Raw genomic sequence first — 15,708 nt, forward strand, 5'->3', positions numbered from 1 at the left:
TCCACTTGTTAAACTGCATTTCCATGCTCATGGGCAGGTAAATTTTACTAAAAGGGATGATTTGAATGAAAGGCTACATAGCATGTTGCCTATTTTGGCTATGACTCAGCCCCACTGTCTGAACAGCTTGTAGAGCTGTTACAGAGGTTCACATTTCCAACAAACATTTTCATATCTTTCCACAAAAGAACAACGAAGATAGAAATACCAGCTATTGGTGACAATAGCCATTGATGGGACTCAAAATACATCATCATATACCAATTATGTCAGATGTACATGCAGTGCCGGATTTAGACATAAGCTAAACAAGTTACAGCTTACGACCTCACAATCCGCAGGGGCCTCACAAAATTTCAGAAGGTTTACAATGAAGGGAACATTTAAGAGCGGATACCAGAAAAGAAAAAGAAAGCACCAGCTTGAAGAGCAACTCAAAAAATTACCAAAATTACCAAAACCTATGATAGAGATCAAGCCAGCCAAATGATAAATATGTAATCAGTAAATGCATTCATTTGAAAATAATTTGTATTTTTCACTTTAAATACCTTGCTATTAAATAATTAAAATGCATAATTATGTTTTCAATTTTTTTGTGGCGACCCAAGGTCCTGTTTTGGTACGCACCTTTGTGAGAGCTTTTGGTGTAACTTTTTAACAAGGGGCCTCCAAGCTTTATATAGCTTAGGGCCTCACCAAGTCTAAATCCGGCACTGTTGATATTGCACAATTATTTATTGTAGGATGTCTGATGTCGGACCTACATCATTCATACAAACATAGGAGAGTAGAATAACAGATGAAAATGTTACTGCAGTAATGGAATAAGGCGAATGGATTAGATTAGGAAGTGCCATTATGTTCATCAACATAATTGTCCACTAAAGGGTGGATTCAGTAAGGGGATTTTGTGTCTCTTGTATTTCTGTTCGGCATTTTTAATTACACTTCACTTAATTTCTGTTTGTCGGTAAAACTGTGGTGCGGGCTATAGTGTGGTGCTAGGAACATGGGGTGAGATCTTCCGGTCCTGACAATGGCAACCCCCCACCGTGGGTTCCCTGGCAGTGGATGACACGAACAACAGGAAACCCCATTGACAGCAGCAGGGCAAGAAGATCCCACCGCCGGCCAATGGCAGACAACCGCTGCAAAACGCACACGTGGGAGCAGGGGATGGAAGGGAAATCCCACCCAGACATTGGGTCGAAGGCAGATTAATTCTGACCAACGACAGTATAGATTGGAATTTGGGTTGCTGGGAGAGATTATGATTCATCCTGTGTTGGGTTGGTCTTGGACTAGAGACCGTATTCAGGATTTAATAATTTTTCAGACGGTGGGGGGGGGGGAAGCATTGGAGTCTTTCCTCTGAATTAGGATTAAAGGATTTTGATAACAGTTTAAAAAGCCTTTGTTCTGAAGAAAGCGGGTTGCACGATTTGTCAGTACTTACACAATGCATTATTTTTGATTGGGAGGGGTTGTAATTTTGAAATAAATATTTAAAGACTGAAATAAAGTTTTATATATTTTATGTATTACAGTCAGCCAATTGAGGAGGCTGTGCCAAGCTTCCATGTCGTGTTGCTTCAACAGAACTGGGTGCAAGATGACCTCAAAATGCAAAACCTGCATGCCCAAAAAAGTGCTCAGACAAATCTTTAGCTCTAAATCCCTACTGTTCTCCTTTTGACATTTACCCATTTATTCTAGATGTCCTTTCCTTGTTCCTCCCCCTAAACCCTCTTCGGAAACAAAAGCATTCCATAGCAAGGTTAGGTTTGGTTATAATTTGCTCTATCTGTAGAATGCTGCACACCTCTATGTGGCTGTTCCCCTCGCAATGTTGCTCCGACAAAATAAGGCGATGGAACATTGGGGCGGCACGGTGGCACAGTGGTTAGCACTGCGCTGGAGACCCGGGTTCAATTCTGGCTTCGGGTGACTGTCTGTGTGGAGTTTGCACATTCTCCCCATATCTGCGTGGGTTTCCTCCGAGTGCTCCGGTTTCCTCCCACAGTCCAAAAATGTGCTGTTTGGCTATGCTAAATTGACCCTAGTGTCAGGAGATTAGTGGGGTAAATATGTGGGGTTACGGGAATACGGCCTATGTGGGATTGTGGTCGGTGCACACTCAATGGGTCGAATGGCCTCCTCCTAGGCATTCTATGATTCTATAGAAAAGTTGATCAAGTAACCACAATTTGGCAGGACTGTTTTCACGCAGTTAATGCATGCACAAAAAACTTTCCTATTAAAAATAAAATTTATTGATATTACTTTAGAACCAATACAGAGAACAGGTTACAGCTAGTAGAAAGAATGGCATCAGCACTTTTGAAGTTACAAATTAACATAATTTTAAAAACAGGATTTTCAAAATACATTATGTGTAGTCACATAAGAATTTTCAAATTTGGCAAGAACCTTTTTACCCTTCCAAATCTCACAGCAATATATTATTTGCCACACCTTTATCATCACACTCTTCTCCTCTCCCACATAGCCTGTCATCTGAGATAACTTGCATCAATATAGTTTACATCATTGGTTTTATACCTTTTCAACCTGATTTAAAAAGACGCTTTGCTATCAAGAAGGAAATTGTCCTTCCGAATCAACAAAAAAAACTTTGTTAATTGGTCATTACATTCATCATTTGATACCAAAGGAACTGATTGAGTCTTTTGTGTTTGTAATTTAATGACATGGCAACATTCACGTATTTGTCTAGCAAGGTTCACTCAGGTAATCTCTTCAAATGGCATACTTCCCGGATCATCATCCGGCTTTGCAGTAAGTTACACATGTGCCTGACAATCTAACAATGAAACAAAAGCAAAAGGTCATGGATGCTGGAAACCTGAAATAAAAAGAGACAATGGTGGAAACACTCAGCAGGTCAGGCACCATCTGTGGAGCAAGAAGCAATGTTTCAGATCGATGATCTTTCATTGGCAGAACATCTGACAATTAACTTGTTTCCTGATTGTTGTTCTCTCTTCCACTGTATTCATCACAGTTGAGAACAGGGTCAGATTTTTAAAAATGATCATATTGCAACTGAGAAAACGCCTTGGTTACAAGCCTGAATCCCTTTTATAAGCGGAATAACTTTGAAATGTTTCGCAAAACAATCTTTTTTCTATTCATCTGTGGGACATGGGCATCACTGGCTTTGTCAGCATTTATTGCCCATCCCTAGTTGCCCAAGAGCAGTTAACCACAAGAGTCAACCACATTGCTGTGGCTCTGGAGTCACATGTAGGCCAGACCAGGTAAGGACAGCAGATTTCCTTCCCTAAAGGACATTAGTGAACCGGATGGGTTTTTCCAACAATCGACAATGGTTTCACGGTCATCAGTAGATTCTTAATTCCAGATATTTTTTATTGAATTCAAATTCCACCATCTGCTGTGGCGGGACTCGAACTCAGATCCCCAGAACATTAGCTGAGCTTCTGGGCTAATGGACTAGCGATAATACCACTAGGCCATCCTCTCCTCTATGGGATGCAATTTATACTACTGATTAAACATTTTCTCTTCCATGTTAGTTTCCAGTACATTTCACAGCTGTTTTCAGAGAAATATACAACCTACTTATGCAAATCAGTTAGTAAATTCTACATTAGCTAGTTTGTTGCAAAGAACCAATACGAACTGTCTTCAGTAAGAACTTGTTAATTGGATTTTTGGCTCAGAATTCACATCTATTGTAGCTGTCAGAAAAAAGCAGAGTAGCAAAGCCCAAGCTTAAAACCAAGCCTAAGAGGGATATTCACCACCAGGAGTGGCCAGTGACAGACAGATAATGGACGTATAAACGTGGGATGAACTGTTCTTTATAACTGTCTCCAAAATATCTTAACATTGCTTCTGCTGGGATGAGTGGGGGGAGCAGCATTTGAAACAAAACAGTGCCTTGACATTGTTGCAGTACTGAGGGGTGCTCCAGTTTCAGAGGTGCCATCTTTCAGCTCTAATGTTAAATTAAGGCTCCATTTGCCCTCTCAAGTGGGGATAAAAAAATACCATGACACTATTTGAAGACAAGCAGGCAGCTGTTCCTGATGTCCTGGCTAATATCTCTCAATGAACATCCCTTGGAAGAAAAACAGACTACCTGATCATTATCCTATTACTATCTATGCTGTGCACAAAATGACTGCCGCACTTCCGACCTTACGACAGCGACTACGGGTCAGATTCTCCAGCTCCCCTCAAGGCGTAGCTCTCAGTGGCAGGCAGCGGCCTGACATCGGCTGGTGGCGGGATCCTCTGGTCCCATCACTGTCCATGGGATTTCTCATTGAATCCACCCCCAGCCGCGGCATTGGCTGGCCCAGAAAATGCTGTAGGTGTGAAGGGCAGTAAAATTTCACCCAGTATTTTTATAAAGTACTTCATTAGCTACAAACCACTTTTGGGGCATCCTAAAAATATGAAAAGTGTTCCATATAAATGCAAGTTTTTCTTTATTTTCTTTATTCTTTTTGGGACGTGGGTGTCGCTGGTTGGGCCAGCCTTTATTCCCATCCCTAATTGCCTCTGAATTGAATGGCTTGTTGGGCATTTAAGAGTCAACCACATTGCTGGCGTGTCAGGAAAACAGAGGTAGTTTTAAAATCTATATTTGTATTGTTAAATATTAGAAATAAGCTATAGATTAAAATGGCAGAAAAACAGAAAATGCTGGAAAATCTCAGCAGGTCTGACACCATCTGTAGAGAGAGAATAGAGCCAAAGTTTTGAGTCTGGATGACCCTCCGTGCTGTCAGATGCTGTCAGATCTGCTGAGATTTTCCAGCATTTTCTGCTTTTGTTTTAGAATCTAGCATCCGCCATGTTTTGCCTTTTTCTTATAAATTAAAGTGGGTTTAATTTAGTATTGCTGTGTAAGGAAAGGTAAAACTATAGTTAGATTCACGTTAGACAAAGGTACTTGCATGTATAGGGGTGTTAGCTTCAGTTAGAGCTGTATTTCTATTGTGCTGAGAGAAAAGTGTGAAAAGTAAATAAAAGCTTGGAGAATGAAAGAGATATTGCTTAGCAACCTGGAGTACGTTTAGGGAGCAGAACTTCTTGAGTTTAATATTTATCTGGAAGCCAGAGGAATAGATGTTTCGCAAGGAGAGAGGGACCATCTCTCAGAGCTGCTAGAAGAAAAACCATACGATGGAGGAAGAAGCAAAGAAGGCAAGTGCCAGAAATCTAAAGGGCAGCTCATTAAGGAAACTAGAGAAATGAAGAGGAGTTTCCAGGGAGCCTGAAGTTAAAGGAACAGAAGAAATTAGAACTAGAATAGGATATTGTTCAGTGAAATCACCAACAGCACTGAGAAGGCTTTGGCGAGTGAGAAGCCAGAAAGATATTGGAAGTGGTTCTAAGGTTTGTGATATTTTACCACAGTTTGTGAGATGTTAGTTGAAATAATTGTGGCTGGATCTGGTTTGTGTAAAAGCATTCAGGATGAAGGAATCCTGAGAGGAGAGTTGGAAAATCTAGAAATGGCTGATCCTTGTTAAAATAGTGAAGAGGAAGATTTGTCTGGAGGAATGTTGGAAAGCCTGGAGGTGGATTCTTGATGAAAACAGCTGAGAGAAAGCATTGGTTTAGGAAGAAGATTTTAAAGCATGTGTTTTTGAGACTGGAGCTTGGAAACACTCATGTGACAAACATCTGGGGGGATCTGAGGAGAAATCCACAGAAGATCGATTGAGTGGCATTGGCTATTTCATTTCAGACAGGGGTGTTACCCTTGAAATCTGCACATATTTGTAAAGCTAAGGGGGAAGTGGAGGAGTATTATATTATAATCAAACTATTCATGTTTAATAAGTGTTTTTGTTCTTGTTAAAAAACTAATTGGCAGTCATGTGACTCTGTTCCTCCATGTTTTCTAAGCAAAAGAGTTATAGTCCTCTGTAACCCTCTTTAATAGGAAGACTTTTGTGCATGCATTAACTACATGAAAACAGTCCTAACAAATTGTGGTTACTTGATCAACTTTTCTATAGATTGATAGAATCCCTACAGTGCAGAAGGAGGCCATTCGGTCCATCGAGTCTGCACCAACCACAATCCCACCCAGGCCATATTCCCGCAACCCCACATATTTACCCCGCTAATCCCCCTGACAATTTAGCATGGCCAATCCACCTAACCCACAACATCTTTGGACTGTGGGAGAAAACCAGAGCACCCGGAGGAAACCCATGCAGACAAAGGGAGAATGTGCAAAATCCACACAGACAGTGACCCGAGGCTGGAATTGGACCCGGGTCCCTGGCACTGTGAGGCTGCAGTGCTAACCACTGTGCCACTGTGCCGCCCCAGGATATTCCAGCACCTTATTTTGCCGGAAGGAACAGCCACACAGAGGTGTGCAGCAATCAACAGATAGAGCAAATTATAGCCAAACCTAACCTTGCTATGAAATGCTTTTGTTTCAGGAGAGTTTTTAGGAGGAGGAACAAGGAGAGGACATCTAGAATAAATGGGTAAATGTCAAAAGAAGAATAGTAGGGATTTAGAGCTAAAGATTTGTCTGAGCACTTTTTTGGGCATGCAGGTTTTGCATTTTGAGGTCATCTTGCACCTAGTTCAGTTGAAGCAGTGCCACGTGGAAAGTTGGCACAGCCTCCTCAATTGGCTGACTGTAATACATAAAATATATAAAACTTTATTTCAGTCTTTAAATATTTATTTCAAAATTACAACCTCTATAGAAATAGCAGCTATTGGCGGCTATTGTCACCAATAGCTGGTATTTCTCTCTTCTTTGTTCTTTTGTGGAAGGATATGAAAATGTTTGTTGGAAGTGTTAACCCTCTATAACAGCTCCGGAAGCTGTTCAGACAGTAGGGCTGAGTTATACAGGCAAACAAAATGATCCCCTTTCTGTGCGCACCCAGACAAACCTGAGGCTACCCAAGTAATCCCATCCACGTATGCCATGTGAACAAGCTGTTGGTCATTGTGTGACACATGGTAATGAATTTCACCCCAATGTGTTTCATTGGTAGTAGAGGTTAAGGCTTCTCCCCCTCCTTTAGGATAGGATTATCTAGGACCAACCCTCACATGCTGATGCTACTCTTCCCTAGACCGGAAGACACCCCTGTTTCACAGGGTATACCTGCATTTCACAGATTCTAGTGGTAGGTTGGTAAGTGGACATCGCTCATACTCCTCCCTCTTGGGATATCAGAGTGGAGATCGTGGTCAGAAACTCTCAGGGTCTAATTTACACACTTCTTTTACCTCTTCCTTGCTGTTGGTGTCTCACAGATGGCATTTGCATCATTTACAGTGTCGCCACCATTACTATTATCACACCCCCTCTGTTTGAGAATGGCTCCCATGAACCCATGTGATTGGCATGATTTGACCCCGAATGCCTTAATAAAGTCCGGACGGAAAGGTACTTTGCTTTGGGACATTGCTAACTTTCTGTGGTTAACGTGGAACTCTTTTGCCCACTTAGGCAACAGTGCCGCATGTACCATTGGGTTAAACCTGTCTGGATGGTCTTTAATACAGGGGTTTAAGCACTTGCACCCTGACATCTTTTTGCACTATCACCTTTACACAAAACAGATGGGCAAAAATGTCCTCCTTCTGCACTGTAAGGATTCTATGATGACTGCTGATGGACCGCTTAAATATCTGTGGAGTCACAAATGGTGCTGAACATTCATCAGCGAATGTTACCATCTCTGACCTTACGATGGAAGGAAGCCATTGCTGAAGCAGATGAAGATGGTTGAGCTTAGGACATCACCCTGAGGATTTCCTGTAGTGATGCCCTGGAGGTTGCCCCAACTGGGTCTTTTCTGGGCAAGGGTCTCCTAGACGTTGACATATATGTTGCATCATTTGAGGTAAGCTTTTAGTGTGTTTTTGAAGTGCTTCCTTTGTCCTTCTCTTTCTCTGGGGACTTCCTTGAGCTGGGTGAAGATTTTTTTAGGCAGTCCGGACTCTGGCATCCTAAATGTTTTATGCCAAGTAAATCTGCCTGGGCAGTGTGTGACGGTAACATTGAAGGAAGAATTACTACCACTAACTTTGGAAAAGTGTTGAATTCCGATCGCAATGATAGTGCTTTCCATGGTGATTTCATTAAGATCACTGGACACAGAGGGATTAGGAAAGATCAGGCAGGGGCAGGGCACTTTTCCCCTTAGAATATCATCAAAATGATGAAGGGATGATAGGTAGATGAGGAGAATAGTTTTCCACTAGCGGGGCAGTACAAGATCTGGGGCCATATTTAGAAGAAAATGAGGAGAAACTTCTGAGTCATGTGGAGAAGCTAGAGAAACTTGGATTGTTATCTGAAAAGGTTGAGGATATTTAATAAAAATGTTCAAAGTCATTGGGTGGAATTTTATGACCTCGCTTGTGTGAGACTGGAAAATCCCACCCCAGGACAATTGTCCGCCTCTTGCCCGCTCCGATTCCATGGTGGGTGTGGGGGGTGGTGGAATTCCGGCGCTTATGTGTTTTGAGAGATTAATTGAGGATGAATGGTATACGCTGGCAGAAGGGTTGGTATTCCGATGGGCACAGATTTGAGGTAATTGGCAAAAGAACTAAACGTGACACAAGGGGATTATTTTTGGAGCATGTTAGTATAATCTAGAATCTACCATCTGAAACGGTTGTGGAAGCAGATTCAACAGCAGGGGAGGCGATAGCTCAGGTGCAGTGGTATTGTTACTGGACTAGTAATCCAGAAACCCAGGGTAATTCTCTGGGAACCTTAGGTTCGAATCCCATCATGGCAGATGGTGGAATTTGAATTCAATAAAAATCTGGAATTAGAAATCTAGTGATGACCATGAAGACGTTGTCGATTGTCATAAAGATTCATTTGGTTCACTAATGTCTGTCATCCTTACCTGGTCTACATTTTACTCCTGTTATGATCCCATTTGGTATTACTATTGAACTGGAAGGCCCTGTAATGGAACCCTCGCTCTGATGCCAGAGTCCCGACTGCCTAAACAAATCTTCATCCAGCTCAAGGAAGTCTCCCGCGGAAGAGGAGGACAAAGGAAGCACTTCAAAGACACACTAAAAACTTACCTCAAAAAATGCAACATAGATGTTGACATCTAGGAGACTCTTGCTCAGAAAAGACCCACCTGGAGGAACTTCCTGATCGAAGGGACACAATTTGGGGCGGCACGGTGACACAGTGGTTAGCACTGCTGCCTCACAGCACCGGGGACTCGGGTTCCATTCCGGCCTCGGATGATTGTCAGTGTGGAATTTGCACATTCTCCCTGTATCTGCATGGGTTTCCTCCGGGAGCTCCGGTTTCTTCCAACACTCCAAAGATGTGCGGGCTAAGTTGATTGGTCATGCTAAATTGACCCTAATGTCAGGGGGATTAGCAGGGTAAAAATGTGAGGTTATGGGAATAGAGCCTGGGTGGGATTGTGTTCAGTGCAGACTCGATTGGCCGAATGGCCTCCTTCTGTACTGTGGGGATTCTATGATTCTACGAATCTCCAAAGACCCCCGACGGCGAGAGGAGGCCCAAAAAAGGAGCCTGAGAAAGGAATACCAGTGCTCTTGAGTCCAAGGATCTAACCCACTTCCCAGAAGTACCTGCCAAATGTGCGGTTGGAGATGTATCTCTAGGATCTGGCTGATCAGCCAGGCAAGACCTCACAGGACCCATGACCAGTGACACTGTGTTTCTGAGGTAGACAATCACGCTCGTTAATGAGTGATTGCAGAAGAAGATTACAAACTTTCTACAGGTGTAAAAAACCACAAATAAACAAATGCCAGAAACGGGGGAACATTAATTTTTACTTTTGCAACTCTGCAAACATCTTTCGAAATGTTAAGAATGTACACTACCGCAATTAGCAACAATTTATAATTAGCTCTTTTCCTCAGAACCTGCCTAATGCTAACAGCATTAGCTACAGCTTTTGTCACTCACATGAATATTGTCAAGCATTCATTTGAAACAAAAACAAGATTTCCCTGTTTATCAAACAGTCCAGATGACCCTTTGTCAAAGCTTTGAGAGCTTTGTCAGCTTTGTCAAAGCTTTGACAAAGGGTCATCTGGACTCGAAACGTCAGCTCTCTTTTCCTCTCCTTACAGATGCTGCCAGACCTGCTGAGATTTTCCAGCATTTTCTCTTTTGGTTTCAGATTCCAGCATCTGCAGTAATTTGCTTTTACCCAACATCCTGTTGCTAGTTCTCCATTCCTCTCGCTCTGAAAGTGCCCAGTGGAAGACCATACCCTCATCTTCCACTCGCCACAAGAGCGCGCTCTTACCGAAGAGGCTAAAAAAAATTCACTTCTGAATTATCCGTTTATCCTAAATCACCCTAATCTCAGAAAACAGACAATCTGCTCTTTAATCGCCCTTTCCATGTCAGTGTGGAATGTAGTCAGTGCTGAAAAGTGCCAAATCTTTAACTCGACACCCAGTAGATTTTGACTGAAAAACAATTTTTTCTCAATAAATTGATGCAATTCACAAACTTTTTGTTTGGCGGGGGGGTGGGGGCATTACAATCCTTTATTGATCTTCTAACTATACAGCCGCGTCCACTCAAGAAGGAACCCACCCCCCTCTTTCACACCCGTAAATGCCAGAAAGTTTCGCTCAATTTCATGCAACTCTTCACTCGACTAAACCGGGCACCAACTATCTCAATGGGCAGGTGTACAATGTCACCAACTGCTAATGGCACCTGCCTGGTACCCTGCGAGAGCAAACAATTCCGTCCACCATGAGAGCTATGTATCCGACTGCCCCCCATTCATTTACCCAGTATGAAGAAGATTCAGAACTCCCATTAGTCATTTTATCCGCTAAACTTGAACCGGGGAAGTGGGGAGGAGCGCGGGGGGGGGGGCTATCCGCAAACTTTTGCGTTCACGGAAGCAATCCTAAATGGAAGGAAAATTCTTGACAATCTCCAGGGATGAGGGCAATGCGTGTGCGTGCCAATGTGCGACTTTATTGATGTACCCTAATTCTGAGAACCATGCTGAATGGCAGCTGGCGGAGTTGAACTTGTCGCTGGCAGTGGAGTACAGGGTTGGGTGTCCCTGTCTTACTGTGTCCCTGGTGAGACAGAGACAAGTCAAATGTAACCAAATGTGATGTAAATACTGGAAAAAGGGTATGATGTAAACATGCAAAGATGCAAACGGGAAATGGTGGGCTGGCTGTTCAGAATAAGCGAACATTTTCTGTTCTTAATAACTGCTCTTTCTTTTTAATCTTCAGAATGAAACGTGACTCCTTTCTGCACACATATAAACACGCGTCTGAAGAGCTCTTTGCTCCCGGGTCTTCATTCAGCCTTTTTCAGTTGTAAAACTGCGAAGCTGTACCTCGGATCAGGGACTCAATTACAGCTTTTCTTTCGAAGCTGGATCTGGACCGAGTTCACTGGTTTTACAGGACAGTGGAAGGTGACCTGACCGCACCAACAACACATGCAGTCAGGACCCTTCCTGCGGTGCTGGGAGTCACTGGACAAGAGCCAGTCTGCTCAGGATATTCTTTGCACACGGGACCATCAATGGAACCGTGGATAAATTGGAAAACAAAATACCTCTGCGGAGGTGTAAGATCATTCAGTACAGCCTGCCAAACCCCACTCACCCCTCAGCCCAGAGAGCATCTTGCTCTCACTAACGCCTTGAAGTTAAAATGCTCATCCTCATGTATCATAGAATCCCTACAGTACAGAAATAGGCCATTCGGCCCATCGAGTCTGTACCGACCACAATCCCACCCAGGCCCTATTCCCAAACACCACACATTTACCCTGCTAATCCCCCCTGATACTAAGGGGCAATTTGGGGGTATGGCCAATCAACCCTTTGGACTGTGGGAGGAAATCGGAGCACTCGGAGGAAACCCAAGCAGACACGGGGAGAATGTGCAAACTCGACACAGTGACCCAAGCCGGGAATCGAACCCGGGTCCCTGGCGCTGTGAGGCAGCAGTGCTAACCACTGTGCCACCCATGGCTTCCCCCTCCTCCCGCCCCCCTTCCCCATCAATGTCTTCTCCAGCAGCTCCACAGTCATCTAAAGATCCCTTCTATAACTTTGCCTCCCTCCCACTCTGGTCTCTCGTGTCCGCTGTCCCCAACACTGGACCCCAAGCTTTGGAAAGTTCCACCCCACCAGCTTCTGACACCCTCTCCCTCTCCTCACGTTAAGGTATTCCTTAAAACCGATCTCTCTGACTTTAGCTCAACTGCCCTAATACCTCTGGGGGTCCATGTCCTGTTTGGGTGATAACGTGAGGCTCCTTTGCTAACGGCGCTATAACAATGCAACATGTTATCAACTAAAAACTGAGCCTTCTCTGGGGTTACCTTACTGAATAAATAAAGGTCCCGGTCCTCGTTTCAGACCCGCCTCTTTGAGTCAGTTTTTAGTAAGTTTGCAACACGACAGAACGAATTCAACCCAGTAGATAATTGCCGAACCGTCAGTGCTTCTGAAGCAGCCGGGCTCAGGAAGAAAGAAAGAGTCTTCCAGGCAAAATAACATCAGAATTAACTTCAAGTTTCTCCTTTGCATTAGGGAGCTTGATCTTGTTTAGGAAGGCGAACCACTCCCCCCCACCCCTCCGCCACCCCCCCTCGCCGGCAGTGAAAGTATGTATCTTCACCGATCTATGACCATCTAAAGGGACAAGTTAGCTGACTCTCCCATAGCAAGGACAAACTCAACCGCGCCGTGGCTAACCCTAAAGACACAACGCCACACTGTTAGTCCAAATAATCAACTCCCCGCTCTGTGTGCAGCACCTCCTCATGATTAGGAGCAGAAATGGAAACAGGAATTAGAAGCAGAAGTAGGCAATTCGGCCTACTAAAAGTACCTGCTAAAGGCAACCAGGTCCTCTTCTTCCGAGAACCATGAGATGAAAAGTCCACAACAGAGCGAGCAAACTTGGATAGAATCTTTCCACAGACTTTCCACTTTTCCGCGGGGAGTGCATTCCACCCTTTCAAATTTTAACTTTGCACATGGATAACCCCCCTCCCAAAAAAAAAGACAGATCCCTGCGTCACATTCCAGCACTGTAACAAATAGAAGCTAATAACGGTTTCGGTTCTGGGGCATTCAGGTGCAAAGACAAGAACCTCGCTGTCTAGTGTAATAATGTTTGATCCTTTCCTTCCTGGTGAGTTAAGTAGCGTAAGGAGTCTAACAACACCAGGTTAAAGTCCAACGGGTTTATTTGGTAGCAAACCTGTAATAAACCTGTTGGACTTTAACCTGGTGTTGTTAGACTCCTTACTGTGTTTACCCCAGTCCAACGCCGGCATTTCCACATCATGAGTTAAGTAGCACCAAGTGTAACGAATGCACCAACTTTAGCCCCTTCCTTTCTATTTCACTCCAAAGATTGGATTCCGAATTCGGCAAGCCGGCATTGGCTATCAGTCAATGTGTATTTGTCTATTGTGTTGAGACAATACTGGCCTCTCTCAGTATTGGCCCTCTGCACATCCGCCTCGACCCTCCAGAGGGGGAATCTGAAAGCTGGGAATAAAGCAACAGCACAAGTCTCTTTTTTAAACAGCCACATGCAGGTATGCATTAGGCACTTACCTGCATCCACGGTGATATTGTCTGATGTCCAGCCACCTCAGTCTCCCTATGTGTGGTCCAGTCAGCAGCGAATGGACTTACCTATCCCTTCACCCTCATCCAACTCTATTGACACTCACCAAGCTCCCTCCCTTTCCCTTTCTTTCTCTCTCTCTCACTACTCCGAGATCTTGACAGCAGCATAAATATGCAGCAATTCCACCCTCTGCCGAGGGTCGTGAGGAAGCATTAGTTAATGTGCCTCTCTCCCCCTGTCATCACTGAACGAATTAAAGTTTGACGTCGAACCAGTTTCTTTTATGGCTGGTCTGGAAACAATATAACCCTCATTAAGGAAGCGGCGCGGCCAGAAAGTCATGGATCGTTGACAGCCCAACGACGTTTATAAATGATACAACATTACATCAACACGCCGCGGTGCAAAGAAACACTGAGCTGAAAAATGTGAAAATGCCCCTCTGCAACAGGATGCTCCGTGTTGGACACAAATCAAACCCTGAGGCAGAGATAAGTGATGCCTTTTCCCCAGTTCAAATTTCCCAAAGCCACAGCATAATGTTTGCGACCTAGTCACACAGCACGACTTCAAACGTGTTCTATGGAGTAATGTGTCATGTTTGTGGGTCCAAGTAGCTGTTCCTTATTGCAACAGCGAGGCTGGTCTGAAACAGAAAGTCCTTGCGTGAATCCACAACTGCTTTGAAACTCAGTTTTGTTTAAAACCGCTTTTTAGCAAATCTCACTCCAGTGCCATTCTCTGCAACTGGAGCTGTGGGGAGGAGATACACAAGGAGTCAGCACAGGGAAATTGCAGGTTTGGAGTATAAGGTGGTGATGGGGGTCGGGGGTGGGGGGGGTGGTGGGGATGTGAAGTTATTCGACCAGCTCGGAAGAATAGAGAAATAGAATTTTAAAATAAATGCCGACGTTCAGAGGGATCTGGGTACCACTGTACACAAAGCACAAACTGTTCACTGCAAGCAATCAAGGCAAATAGTACATTGGCCTCCATTGCAAGTGGGTTGGAGTACAAGTGAAGGGGAATTTTGCTGCACTTAATTGTAGAGGGCTTCGGTGAGACTGCACCTGGAAGATTGTGTACAGTGTGGGGTTCTGCGCTTGAGGAAGGATTATACTGGCTTCAGATAGCGTGCAATGAAGGCGCTCTGTGCATTGACTCCTGACTTGAGCGGCTTATTCTATGAGGAGAAGGGTTGAGTAGAAAAGGTCCATACTCTCCTTACAAGAGTTTGCCCGAATAGCCTGATTGTATCATGTCAGATTCTGAAAGGGCTTGACAAGGGAGATACCGAGGGGTTTGCTTCCTCTGGCCCCAAAGCCTACAGTTAAGTGATAAAAACAAATTACTGCGGATGCTGCACTCTGAAACCCCTACTTTATCCCTCCTTTCCTTGACTTTTCTCCCCCTTTGCTTCCCCTCTCTCCCTTTTTCTAAATTTTATCTCTCTCCCACCCATTCCCCTCCCCTCACATCTTCATCTGTCACAGCTCATCCTCTGATTTCAGCTTCTTTGCCGTTTGGCCATTCACACCTTCTATTCTCTCTATGGACTGCCATTAGCAGCCTTTCCCCTTGTATCTTTGGCTATGACTCATCTTTCATTCCCTCGCCCTGCAGTCTACCTCCCACTTTCTATGCCTTTTAGCTTTGACAAAAGGTCATCTGGATTTGAAATGTCAGCTCTTTTCTCTCCTTAAAGATGCTGCCAGACCTGCTGAGATTTTCCAGCATTTTCTCTTTTGGCCTCAGGTAAATGACCTTTTTTAAAGTAAGTAATAAAGTTTATTTATTAGTCACAAGTAAGGCTTACATTAGCACTGCAATGAAATTACTGTGAAATTCCCCTAGTCGCCACACTCTGGCGCCTGTTCAGGTAAATGCACCTAACCAGCACATCTTTCAGACTGTGGGAGGAAACCGGAGAAAACCCACGCAGACATGGGGAGAACGTGCAAACTCCACACAGAGAGTGAGTCAAGCCAGGAACTGAACCCAGGTTCCTGGCACTGTGAGGCAGCAGTGCTAACCACTGTGCCACCGTGCCTCCCAGGA

The 15,708-nt window shown here is 44.1% G+C and overlaps 1 protein-coding gene across 1 annotated transcript in view; it reads right to left on the reverse strand.

The window, feature by feature from the left end:
- nos1 (nitric oxide synthase 1 (neuronal)) overlaps window positions 1-13,707 on the reverse strand; it is a 99,248-nt gene extending 85,541 nt beyond the window's left edge. Inside the window, exon 1 of the mRNA XM_078226992.1 lies at window positions 13,635-13,707. The gene's annotated coding sequence lies outside the window, so the exon portion shown is untranslated. The remainder of the gene's footprint in view (window positions 1-13,634) is intronic.
- Window positions 13,708-15,708: the final 2,001 nt, after the last annotated feature.

Source organism: Mustelus asterias, chromosome 13, assembly GCF_964213995.1.
Source record: "Mustelus asterias chromosome 13, sMusAst1.hap1.1, whole genome shotgun sequence".
In the NCBI taxonomy this organism is placed as follows: Eukaryota; Metazoa; Chordata; class Chondrichthyes; order Carcharhiniformes; family Triakidae; genus Mustelus; species Mustelus asterias.